This window comes from Lithobates pipiens, unplaced genomic scaffold (genome assembly GCF_037356315.1).
Source record: "Lithobates pipiens isolate NorthernLeopardFrog02 unplaced genomic scaffold, aLitPip1_a1.2 Scaffold_25, whole genome shotgun sequence".
Lineage (NCBI taxonomy): Eukaryota > Metazoa > Chordata > Amphibia > Anura > Ranidae > Lithobates > Lithobates pipiens.
Genome location: NW_027507787.1, coordinates 209,075,781 through 209,086,755, shown reverse-complemented (window position 1 = coordinate 209,086,755; position 10,975 = coordinate 209,075,781).

Genomic DNA, 10,975 nt, shown 5'->3' with positions numbered 1-10,975 from the left:
GTAAGTCCGGTGGGAAAAAGCCCCTCAGTCAACGGCAGCAAGGAGGGTGGGACTGTCACTGTCCTAAATCCCCTTCGGGTGGCAGACAGGGTAGGGTCAGCATGGCTTCAGAAACTGTTGTTTCTTCCCCCGAAATCCAGGCAATGGCAACCGGGTCACCTGCGGACTGCCCAGTCCCCATGGACACCCTGACGGCGGTCCTCAATTCGTTCGTTGCCAAGATGGAGGCGGTGCTTGGAAGAAAGGTGCTAAAAAGTGCCCCCCCATCCTCTGGGGAGAGCTCTGATGCAGACCTGATGGGTCCTACTGAGGCTGGTGACCCCTGCTCTGTCTTGTCAGACGACGCTGACCAGGACCATTGGGACAGTGAGGATGAGTCCCCATCCGAGTCTGGGAGCGAAAAAGCGCTTGTTGGAGCACTTATCACAGCTGTGCGTGATACCCTGAAGATTCAAGAGCCAGCGGATCCCTCTGCTGATGTACCGGTCCCTTTTGGGTCCCGCAAGCCAGCACGTTCACCTAAGGTGTTCCCGTATCTGACTTATTTAAAAAAGTTCATTTACAAGGAATAGGGTCGCCTGCAACGGACCTTTTCGGTTCCCAAATACATGGTGGTGCGTTACCCTTTTTTGAGGAGAGCCTTCTCAAAAAATCGTCGGCTCCTCTGGTCGTGGACCCCCCAGTATCCATGTTAAATAAATTAACCATGATCCCGGGTTGAGGGGACTCCTGCATTCAAGGATCCCACGGACAGGAAGACCGAGGCAGTGGCTCGTTCCTTGTTTATGGTTGAGGGGTCAGCCATACGACCAGTACTGCCATCCGCACTTGTGTCGCAGACACTGACTGAGTGGGCAAAACTTTTGCACCGTGAACTGGGAGAGAAACAGGCCTCCCCTGTCTGCGTGGAACTAGCAGACCAACTAGTGCAAGGCTTTAAGTACATCTATGACGTGGTCCTGGATACTCTCCATCTGCTATCCAGGGCCTCAGTGTCAGCTGTGGTGCTGAGGCGCCTAATTTTGCTGAAATGCTGGTCTGCTGATCAGGCATCCAAAAAAGCCCTGACGGATCTTCCCTTCCTTGGCGACCGGCTCTTTGGAGCCTCATTAGATGACATTTAAAAATGCCACCGGTGGTAAGAGTACTCTACTCCCACAGGCCAGGAAGGCTAAGGAGCCACGCCGTAGGCAAGGGCCCTCCTTTTCCGCTCACAAACGGCTTTTTCGTCCGCCCGGAACTTCGAAAAAACTTCCCCAGCCCGACAGGACGCCCGCGGAAGGTCAAAAACGTCCCTGGAACCGCAAGTCTAACAAGCCTGTGAATAAAAGTGCTACCGCAAGAAAGTTTGCCCCCGCTCATGTCTTGGGTGGGGGGTCGCCTTTGGGAGTTTGCAGCCTGGTGGTCCTCCAGTTTATCCAACCAATGGGTCTGCAATCTGATTTCCACAGGCTACAATATAGAGTTTCTCTCTTGGCCGCAAAACAGATTCTTCCCCTCCAGCATACCCGTATCCCCGGCTCGCCGGGAGGCCCTCTTGGGGGCAGTAAGGGAGTTGCTGAATTGTGGGGTGATTGTACCGGTTCCAGAATCGGAATGCTTCCAGGGATTCTAGTCAAATCTGTTTGTGGTTCCCAAGAAGGAAGGGGTACGTCCGATTTTGGACTTAAAGGCCCTCAATCACTTTGTAAAAGTGCAGAGGTTCAGAATGGAATCAGTTCGCTCAGTAGTCGCTGCACTCCATCAAGGGGACTCCCTGGCATCCTTAGACATCCAGGATGCCTACCTGCACATACCCATATGCCTCTGGCATCAAAAGTTTCTATGGTTTGCAATCGGGGTAGCTCACTACCAGTTTGTGGCTCTTCCCTTTGGTCTGGCTTCAGCCCCCCGAGTCTTTACCAAGGTATTGGCTCCAGTTTTGGCGTTGCTACGGCAACGTTGGATCGCGATAGTAGGATACCTAGACGATCTCCTCCTGAGGGCATCTTCCTCCTCAGAGTAAGAGGAGGATGTGGCGATCACCATGCAGACCCGGCAAGAATTTGGGTGGCTGTTGAACCTAAAGAAGTCAGTGCTTGTGCCTCCCCAGCATCTGGAGTACCTAGGCTTGCTGCTGGACTCCAGGGAAGCGAGAGTGTTTCTCCCTTCAGACAAGCTGCAGACTCTGAGATCTGCGGTAAAACTTTTGATGAACCGCAAGTGGTCGTCGCCCTGCCTTTGCATGTGAGTACCTGGACTCATGGTAGCCTCCTTCAAGGCAGTACCTTATGCCCAGTTCTACACCAGAGTCCTGCAGAAGGAGATTTTGACAAAATGGGACAAATCTCAGTTGTCCCTGGATCGACAGATCCAGGTGAGCCAGTCAGTCAGAGACTCCCTGATCTGGTGGTCGAGGTCCCCGGTGATTCAGTCCGGAAAATCGCTCATTCCTCTGAAGTGGACGGTAATCACAACGGACGCCAGTCTATCCAGCTGGGGTGGAATGATGGGGGTTCAGTTGGCTCAGGGCCTCTGGTCGATGGAAGAATCCAAGTTGCCGATCAATCTGCTTGAATTGAGAGTGATCAGGTTGTGCCTCTCCACATGGTTGATGAGACTGCAAGGGCATCTGATCAGGATCCAGTCGGACAACGCCACGGCCGTGGCATATGTCAATCACCAAGGGGGAACAAGAAGCTCAGCCACTGCATGGGAGGTCACTCACATACTTTGGTGGGCAGAGTGATACGTACTGGCCTTGTCGGCCATTTACATCCCGGGAGTGGAGAACTGTCAGGCGGACTTTTTGAGTCGACAGATGCTGGACCCAGGAGAATGGGTATTGCATCCGGAGACATTCAGGTTGCTGTTCCTTAGGTGGGGCACACAAGATGTGGATCTGCTGGCCTCCTGTATCAATCAGAAGGTGCCAAGATTCGTGTCCAGGACAAGTGATCCATGGGCCGACGCGTCAGCCGCGCTGGTGGCTCCGTGGGATCAGTACCAGCTGATCTACGCCTTTCCTCCAATGAAACTGTTACCACGTCTGCTTCGCAGAGTGAAAGCCGAGGGGATTCCAGTAATACTAGTTGCCCCAGATTGGCCTCAGCCTCCCTGGTACGCAGACCTGGTGCGTCTGGTGGCAGACGCTCCGTGGCGACTGCTGTTGCGAGAGGACCTTCTGTCTCAAGATCCGATTCTCCATCCTGCTTTACCATCACTGGCTTTAACTTCATGGCTATTGAGAGCCAGGTGTTGTGAAACTGGGGTCTGTCGGAATCGGTGATCCCAACTATGTTAAGAGCACGAAAATCTTCTTCTCGGAAGATATACCATCGTACCTGGAAAGGCCTACATCTCCATGTGTGAGGAGAATGGATGGCATCCGCACTCCTTTTCCATATCCAGGATCCTGCTGTTTCTCCAGCAAGGAGTAGACCAGAAATTGGCATTAAGCCCCATCAAAGGGCAAATTTCAGCCTTAGCTGTCTTTTTTCAATGACCCCTAGTATCACACTCCTTAGTGAGTACCTTCGTACAGGGGGTACGACATGTAGTCCCTCCGGTGCGTTCACCGTTACCCCCATGGGATTTGAACTTGGTGTTGTCGGTGCTTCAAAAACCACCGTTTGAAAATATCAGGGAGATTCCCCTGTTGACTCTTTCCCAGAAAGTGGTCTTTCTAGTGGCCATCACATCGGCCAGGAGGGTTTCGGAACTGGCGGCCTTGTCCTGCAAGTCGCCCTATCCGGTTATCCACAAGGATAAGGTGGTGTTGCGTCCGCAACCATCTTTTCTACTGAAAGTGGTCTCGGCTTTTCATATCAATGAGGACATTGTATTACCATCTCTGTGTCCTAAGCCGAAGCACCCTAAGGAGGTGGCCCTTCACGCTCTAGACGTGTTTTGGGCTCTGAAGGTGTATTTGTCTGCCATGGCTCCTTTTCGGAAGTCAGACTCACTGTTTGTTTCGGTGGCTGATCCAAGGAAATGCATGGCGGTCTCATCGGCCACCATTTCTAGGTGGATCCGACAGATTGTAGTACAAGCCTACGCCTTGAAGGGGCAGGTGCCCCCCTTTCCGGTCACAGCTCACTCCACAAGGGCAATGTCTTGGGCCTTCCATCACCAAGTATCGGCCGCTCAGGTGTGTAAAGCGGCGACCTGGTCGTCTGTCCACGCGTTTACCAATTTCTGCGAGGTAGACGTCAGTGCATTGGCTGATGCCTGTTTTGGCCGCAAAGTTTTGCAGGAGGCCGTATAGTTGCAATTGAATATGCAATATATATTTCCCTTTTTCCTGGTTTTCGATAAAAACGCAGTACTGTTAAGTTAATGCGCTGTTGCAATACATTCCACAGTTTTTTGTGCGGTTATGGGTAGTCACTCCTGTTGAGGGTACCCTGGTTTTTGTGGTGTTTTTTTCCACGCACTGTTGTTTTTTGTGGGTAAAGTTTCACTAGTTCCCACTTGCCATGGTGGATGAAGTCTCTATGCTTTTTTTCCCACCCCTCGTTTGGCACTGCTTGGGGATGTCCCATTTGTTACAGAGAGGAGCTGTGTCAGTCGGTGAATATAAGAGAAAATAGGATTTTTTGTACTCACCGTAAAATACTTTTCTCTGTAATTCACCGACCGACACAGCACCCGCCCCTCCTTTTATCTTTATATTATACTACTTGTTGATGTACTGAGGTCTGTCTGGCAGACGGGAGGGTTGTGGCCCGAGGGACCGCCCCCTGGGCGGAACTAAGAGTTCTGAGTGTTGTGTTATAACTATGCCTAGTATTCTCCTAGTGATAAGGCTAACAACCATTTGTTACAGAGAGGAGCTGTGTCGGTCGGTGAATTACAGAAAAAAGGATTTTATGGGGAGTACAAAGAAACCATATTTTTTAAGACAACCAGAGATGTATAAACCTTACACAATCAGAAAGGGTAAATTCTAGGACCAAACACTACAACATCAATTATCACCTACTGAGGGACAATTAAGAGAAAGGTATAACTGACATTCAATACTGGCCATCAGAGGAGATGCACTCACCAAACCTTTATTGAAGAAATGTCATAATTATTTCCAGAAGATGCTGAATGTAATTTGACAAAGCACATGCTGTTGAGAAGGGGTGTTGGAAGAGCAACAACAAAGTTGCTTTATAGTTATAGTTGCTATCTAGTGTATATATATATATATATATATATATATATATATATATATATATATATATATATATATATATGCATTATAACTATCTATACCAACAGGTGGCGCTGCAGTGTTGTAATGGTTGTATTGTATGGTAATATAATCAGAGGAAGTACCTTCCGTATTGTGTTATACGCACTTATTTGTTATTTTGTGCTGGTTTCCATGCTGTAAGACAGGGGTAGGGAACCTATGGCTCTCGAGCCAGATGTGGCTCTTTTGATGGCTGCATCTGGCTTTCACCTCTCAATCTGCGGATTGCGTGGTGTGACGATCCCTGGATTGAGCCCATAGGAAAGGCCGCAGCTTCGGCCCGCCTCCGGAGCTGCGGCCATCTTGGTACACCCAGCGTGCTGACGTCATCATCACCTACCTCAACTGCTCGTGGATCTGCCTGCCTGTGTAGTGGTAAGCAAGCAGACTATCCTAGGGTAGACATGTGCAGAGTAAAATATTTCGTTTCGGAATTTCGTTTTCGTCCGAAAACTTAATTTATTTAGTTACTCCCGAAATTCGTTTTTATTTATTTAGTTTTTCGTTCAAAAATTGCATTCGTCCGAAAATCCACATGAATTACGGTCGAATCTGTCTTGGAAGGCTTATGGTGTCTGTCAAATGTATAAAGAAGATTCGACGGAGCTAACTATATAGCATACTTTAGAACCCTATTAAAGTCTATGGGACTCCAACGTTCAAAATCTAAAGTGCTAATTTTAAAGGCTAATTTGCAAGTTACTGTCCTAAAAAGTGTTTGGGGACCCGGGTCCTGCCCCAGGGGACATGTATCAATGCAAAAAAAAGTTTTAAAAACGTCCGTTTTTTCGGGAGCAGTTATTTTAATAATGATTAAAGTGAAACAATAAAAGTGTAATATTCCTTTAAATTTCGTAGGGGGGGTTGTCTATAGTGTGCCTGTGAAGGGGCGCATGTTTCCCGTGCTTAGAACTGTCCCAGCACAAAGTGTGTTTATGCAGGAAAAAAAGTCCTTTAAAATCACTCGCAGCTATAATGAATTGTCGGCTCCCGTAATACAGAGAACACTCATTGAAAGTCATTGATAAAAAAATAAATAAATAAAAAAAAGAGCGTGGGGGTCCCCCAAATTCAATTACCAGGCCCTTCAGGTCTGGTATGGATATTAAGGAGAACCCTGCCTCAAATTTAAGAAAAAATTTGACGTGGGGTTCCCCCTAAATATCCATAACCAGACCCTTCAGGTCTGGTATGGATATTAAGGGGAACCCCGCGTCAAATTTTAAAAAAAATTGACGTGGGGTTCCCCCTAAAAATCCATACCAGACCCTTTATCCGAGCACGCAACCTGGCAGGCCGCAGGAAAAGAGGGGGGGAGGAGAGAGTGGCCCCCCTCCCTCCTGAACCGTACCAGGCCACATGCCCTCAACATTGGGAGGATGCTTTGGGGGTCCGTGACCCCTTAAAGCACCTTGTCCCCATGTTGATGAGGACAAGGGCCTCATCCCCACAACCCTGGCCGGTGGTTGTGGAGGTCTGCGGGCGGGGGGCTTATCAGAATCTGGAAGCCCCCTTTAACAAGGGGACCCCCAGATCCCGCCCCCCCCCCTGTTTGAAATGGTAAGGGGGTACAAAAGTACCCCTACCATTTCACAAAGAAAGTGTAAAAAATGGTTAAATAAAACAAACACACTTTTGAAAAATTCCTTTATTAAAAATAAAAAAATAAAAAAAAGATTCCAGCGGCGGTAATCCACTCTTGCTATCCAGCGACGGACAGTCATCTCTCCAGCGATGTCTCATGTCATCCAGCGCAGCGATCCTCCATCCTTCTTCTGTCTCCTCCACGGAGACACTGCTGGCATTCCGGCGGCTGACGTTTCTTATATACGGAGGGCGGGGCCACCCGTCACCTGACCCCGCCCCCCTCTGACGCAAGGGGAAACCCGGGGTTCCCCGTGACGTATGGGTGACCCCGCCCCCCTCTAATGTAACGGAAACCTGCCTGTGTTACATCAGAGGGGTGCGGGTCACCCCTACGTCACAGGGAACCCCGGGTTTCCCCTTGCGTCAGAGGGGGGCGGGGTCAGGTGACGGGTGGCTCCGCCCTCCGTATATAAGAAACGTCAGCCGCCGGAATGCCTGCAGTGTCTCCGTGGAGGAGACAGAAGAAGGATGTATTCGCTGCGCTGGATGACATGAGACATCGCTGGAGAGATGACCGTCCGTCGCTGGATAGCAAGAGTGGATTACCGCCGCTGGAATCTTTTTTTTATTTTTTTATTTTTAATAAAGGAATTTTTCAAAAGTGTGTTTGTTTTATTTAACCATTTTTTACACTTTCTTTGTGAAATGGTAGGGGTACTTTTGTACCCCCTTACCATTTCAAACAGGGGGGGGCGGGATCTGGGGGTCCCCTTGTTAAAGGGGGCTTCCAGATTCTGATAAGCCCCCCGCCCGCAGACCTCCACAACCACCGGCCAGGGTTGTGGGGATGAGGCCCTTGTCCTCATCAACATGGGGACAAGGTGCTTTGAGGGGTCACGGACCCACAAAGCATCCTCCCAATGTTGAGGGCATGTGGCCTGGTACGGTTCAGGAGGGAGGGGGGCCGCTCTCTCGTCCCCCCCTCTTTTCCTGCGGCCTGCCAGGTTGCGTGCTCGGATAAAGGGTCTGGTATGGATTTTTAGGGGGACCCCCACGTCAATTTTTTTTAAAATTTGATGGGGGGTTCCCCTTAATATCCATACCAGACCTGAAGGGTCTGGTTATGGATATTTAGGGGGAACCCCACGTCAAATTTTTTCTTAAATTTGAGGCAGGGTTCCCCTTAATATCCATACCAGACCTGAAGGGCCTGGTAATTGAATTTGGGGGACCCCCACGCTTTTTTTTAAATTTATTTATTTATTTTTTTATCAATGACTTTCAATGAGTGTTCTCTGTATTACGGAGCCGACAATTCATAATAGCTGCGAGTGATTTTAAAGGACTTTTTTTCCTGCATAAATGACACTTTGTGCAGGGACAATTCTAAGCACGGGAAACATGCGCCCCTTCACAGGCATACTATAGACAACCCCCCCCCTACGAAATTTAAAGGAATATTACACTTTTATTGTTTCACTTTAATCATTATTAAAATCACTGCTCCCGAAAAAACGGCCGTTTTTAAAACTTTTTTTTGCATTGATACATGTCCCCTGGGGCAGGACCCGGGTCCCCAAACACTTTTTAGGACAGTAACTTGCAGAATCTTTTCTCTCTGTCAAATCTTTTTTCTCTGTCGAATATTTTCTCTATATAATCTTGGACTAATAGAGGTAAGGTTAGGCACATTCGACCACAGGTTCTATAGACACAGATTGTTGTCAGAGTCATGTCGAATCTCCTATTCTATATCGAACTGTTGTAACAATGAAAACGAAAATAAAGCATTTATTTATGTCGGATCTTTCGTTTTTCGAATTTTGTGCTTTCGTTATTGTTTGTCAAAACGAAAACGAAAATAGCTGAAATTCGGACGAAAATGCATTCGGACGAAAACGAATGCACATGTCTATCGTAGGGGAGATGTGGATATTACAGTTGGAGAGATGACGTGAATATTACAGTTATAATTGAAATTAGTCGATTAAAAAAATAAATAGTTTTAAACATATTGTATGGCTCTCGCGGAATTACATTTTGAAATATGTGGCGTTTATGGCTCTCTCAGCCAAAAAGGTTCCCTACCCCTGCTGTAAGACATGATCTGCAATTTTCCATGGAAGTAAAGCTGTTTGCTGTATATAAGAAGCTTCCAGCACATTATTTCAACTCTCTGATAACAGATTCAGCTGGTGGATCAGGACACCACCAGTACAGAGCTTACTCAGGAATTGCAGCAGGCAGGTGTGAGGAGAAGACTTTTGGAGGATGACTTGGTGTCAAGAAGGGCAGCAAAGAAGCTACTTCTCTCCAGGAAAAACATCAGGAACAGACTGATATTCTGCAAAAGGTACAGGGATTAGACTTCTGAGGACTGGGGTAAAGTAATTTTCTCTGATGCCTCCCTTTACCGATTGTTGGGATGGAATAAACCTTGAGAAGTAAAGTTAAGCACTACCATCAGCCCTGTGTTATGCCAATAGTAAAGCATCCTGAAACCCTTCATGTGTGGGATTGCTTCTCAGCCAGGGGAGTGCGTTCGCTCACAATTTTGTCCAAGAACATAGCCATGAATAAAGAAAGGTACAAAAAACATCCTTTGAGAGCAACTTCTCCCAACCATCCAAGAAAGTTTGGTGATGAAAAATTAGTTTTTTTCAGCATGATGGCGCACCTTGCCATAAGGAAAAAGTGATAACTAAATGGCTGAGGGAACATAACATCAAACTTTTTGGGTCAGTGACCAGGAAACTCCCCAGGCCTGAATCCCATTGAGAACTTGTCTGCCTCAAGAGGCAGGTGAACAAAAAAAACTCAAAAATTCTGACAAACTCCAAGCATTGATTATGCAAGAAAGGGCTGTCATCAGTCAGGATGCGGCCCAGAAGTTGTTTGACAGCATCCCAGGGTGAATTGCAGAGGTCTTGAAAAAGAAGGGTCAACACTGCAAATATTTAATCTTTTCATAAACTTCATGTAATTGTCAATAAAAGCCTTTGACACTTATAAAATGCTTGTGATTATACTTCAGTATACCATAGTAACATCTGACAAAAAGATCTAAAAACACTGAAGCAGCAGACTTTGTGAAAATGAATATTTGTTTCATTCTCAAAACTTTTGGCCACGGCTGTATTCACTGTACAATGTGAGATTCTTACATACATGAGAAGCCACAGATAGAGCCCACCCTATTTCCTGAATGGAGGATGTCCACCATCATTCAGCCCGTTTGTCTACAACTTTACTGTCCTTGGGCCGCCCTTTCATTTATTAGAGTTCAATTCTTATAAAAAAGAGGAGGGGGACTCTGTGGGACTTTAAATGAAATGTATGTGAATACGTCTTCATCCCTGATTCAGTAGAAACAAAGAAGAAACAAATGGGACTTTATATGAGGTATGTGCGGCAACAGAAAAGTAGTCCGTGTAAAATCACAATGTTTATTGCTTATTAATAATTACATAACATGTTAGATACATTTATGGGTTTCTCTAAAAGGGACATATTGACAACATGTAACAAACGTATGTAGAACGGGCAGCAACAACAAATTGATACATTGTATCATATATATATAAAAAAAAAAAAAAGTTTTCATAGCTTGTTATAAAATTTTGAAAACTGGTAATTTTTCTCCTTCACTGATGTGCACTGATAAGGCTGTGTTGATGGGCATTAATGTGGGGGCACTGATAAGGCTGCACTGATAGGTGGCACTGATGAGTACTGGTAGGTGGCACTGATGGGCACTGATTGGCAGCACTGGTGGGCACTGTTTGGACTGCACTGATAATCAGTACCCTGATTATTAGTGCCCGTGTCCCTTTTAGAGAAGCTGTTTATCGGCTCTCTTCTTCAATCCTCATGCTGTCAGCATGAGGAAAGGAGTGCCGATCACTGACTTCTATTTACATCCGTGATCAGCTGTGATTGGACACAGCTGATCACGTGGTAAAGAGCCGCTGATTGGTTCTTTACCTCAATCTGTGATCAGCAGTTTCCTCTAAGCACTGTGATCACAGAGCGCGCTGCCCGCGACTTGCAATGGAAAAATTGTATTTAAAAATGTCACGTTGATATAGGAGACGGGGCAGAATCATAAAAAGCAAGATATGAGTAGATTCAACTTCAGCTTTAAATCTGCCAAATTAACCAAAA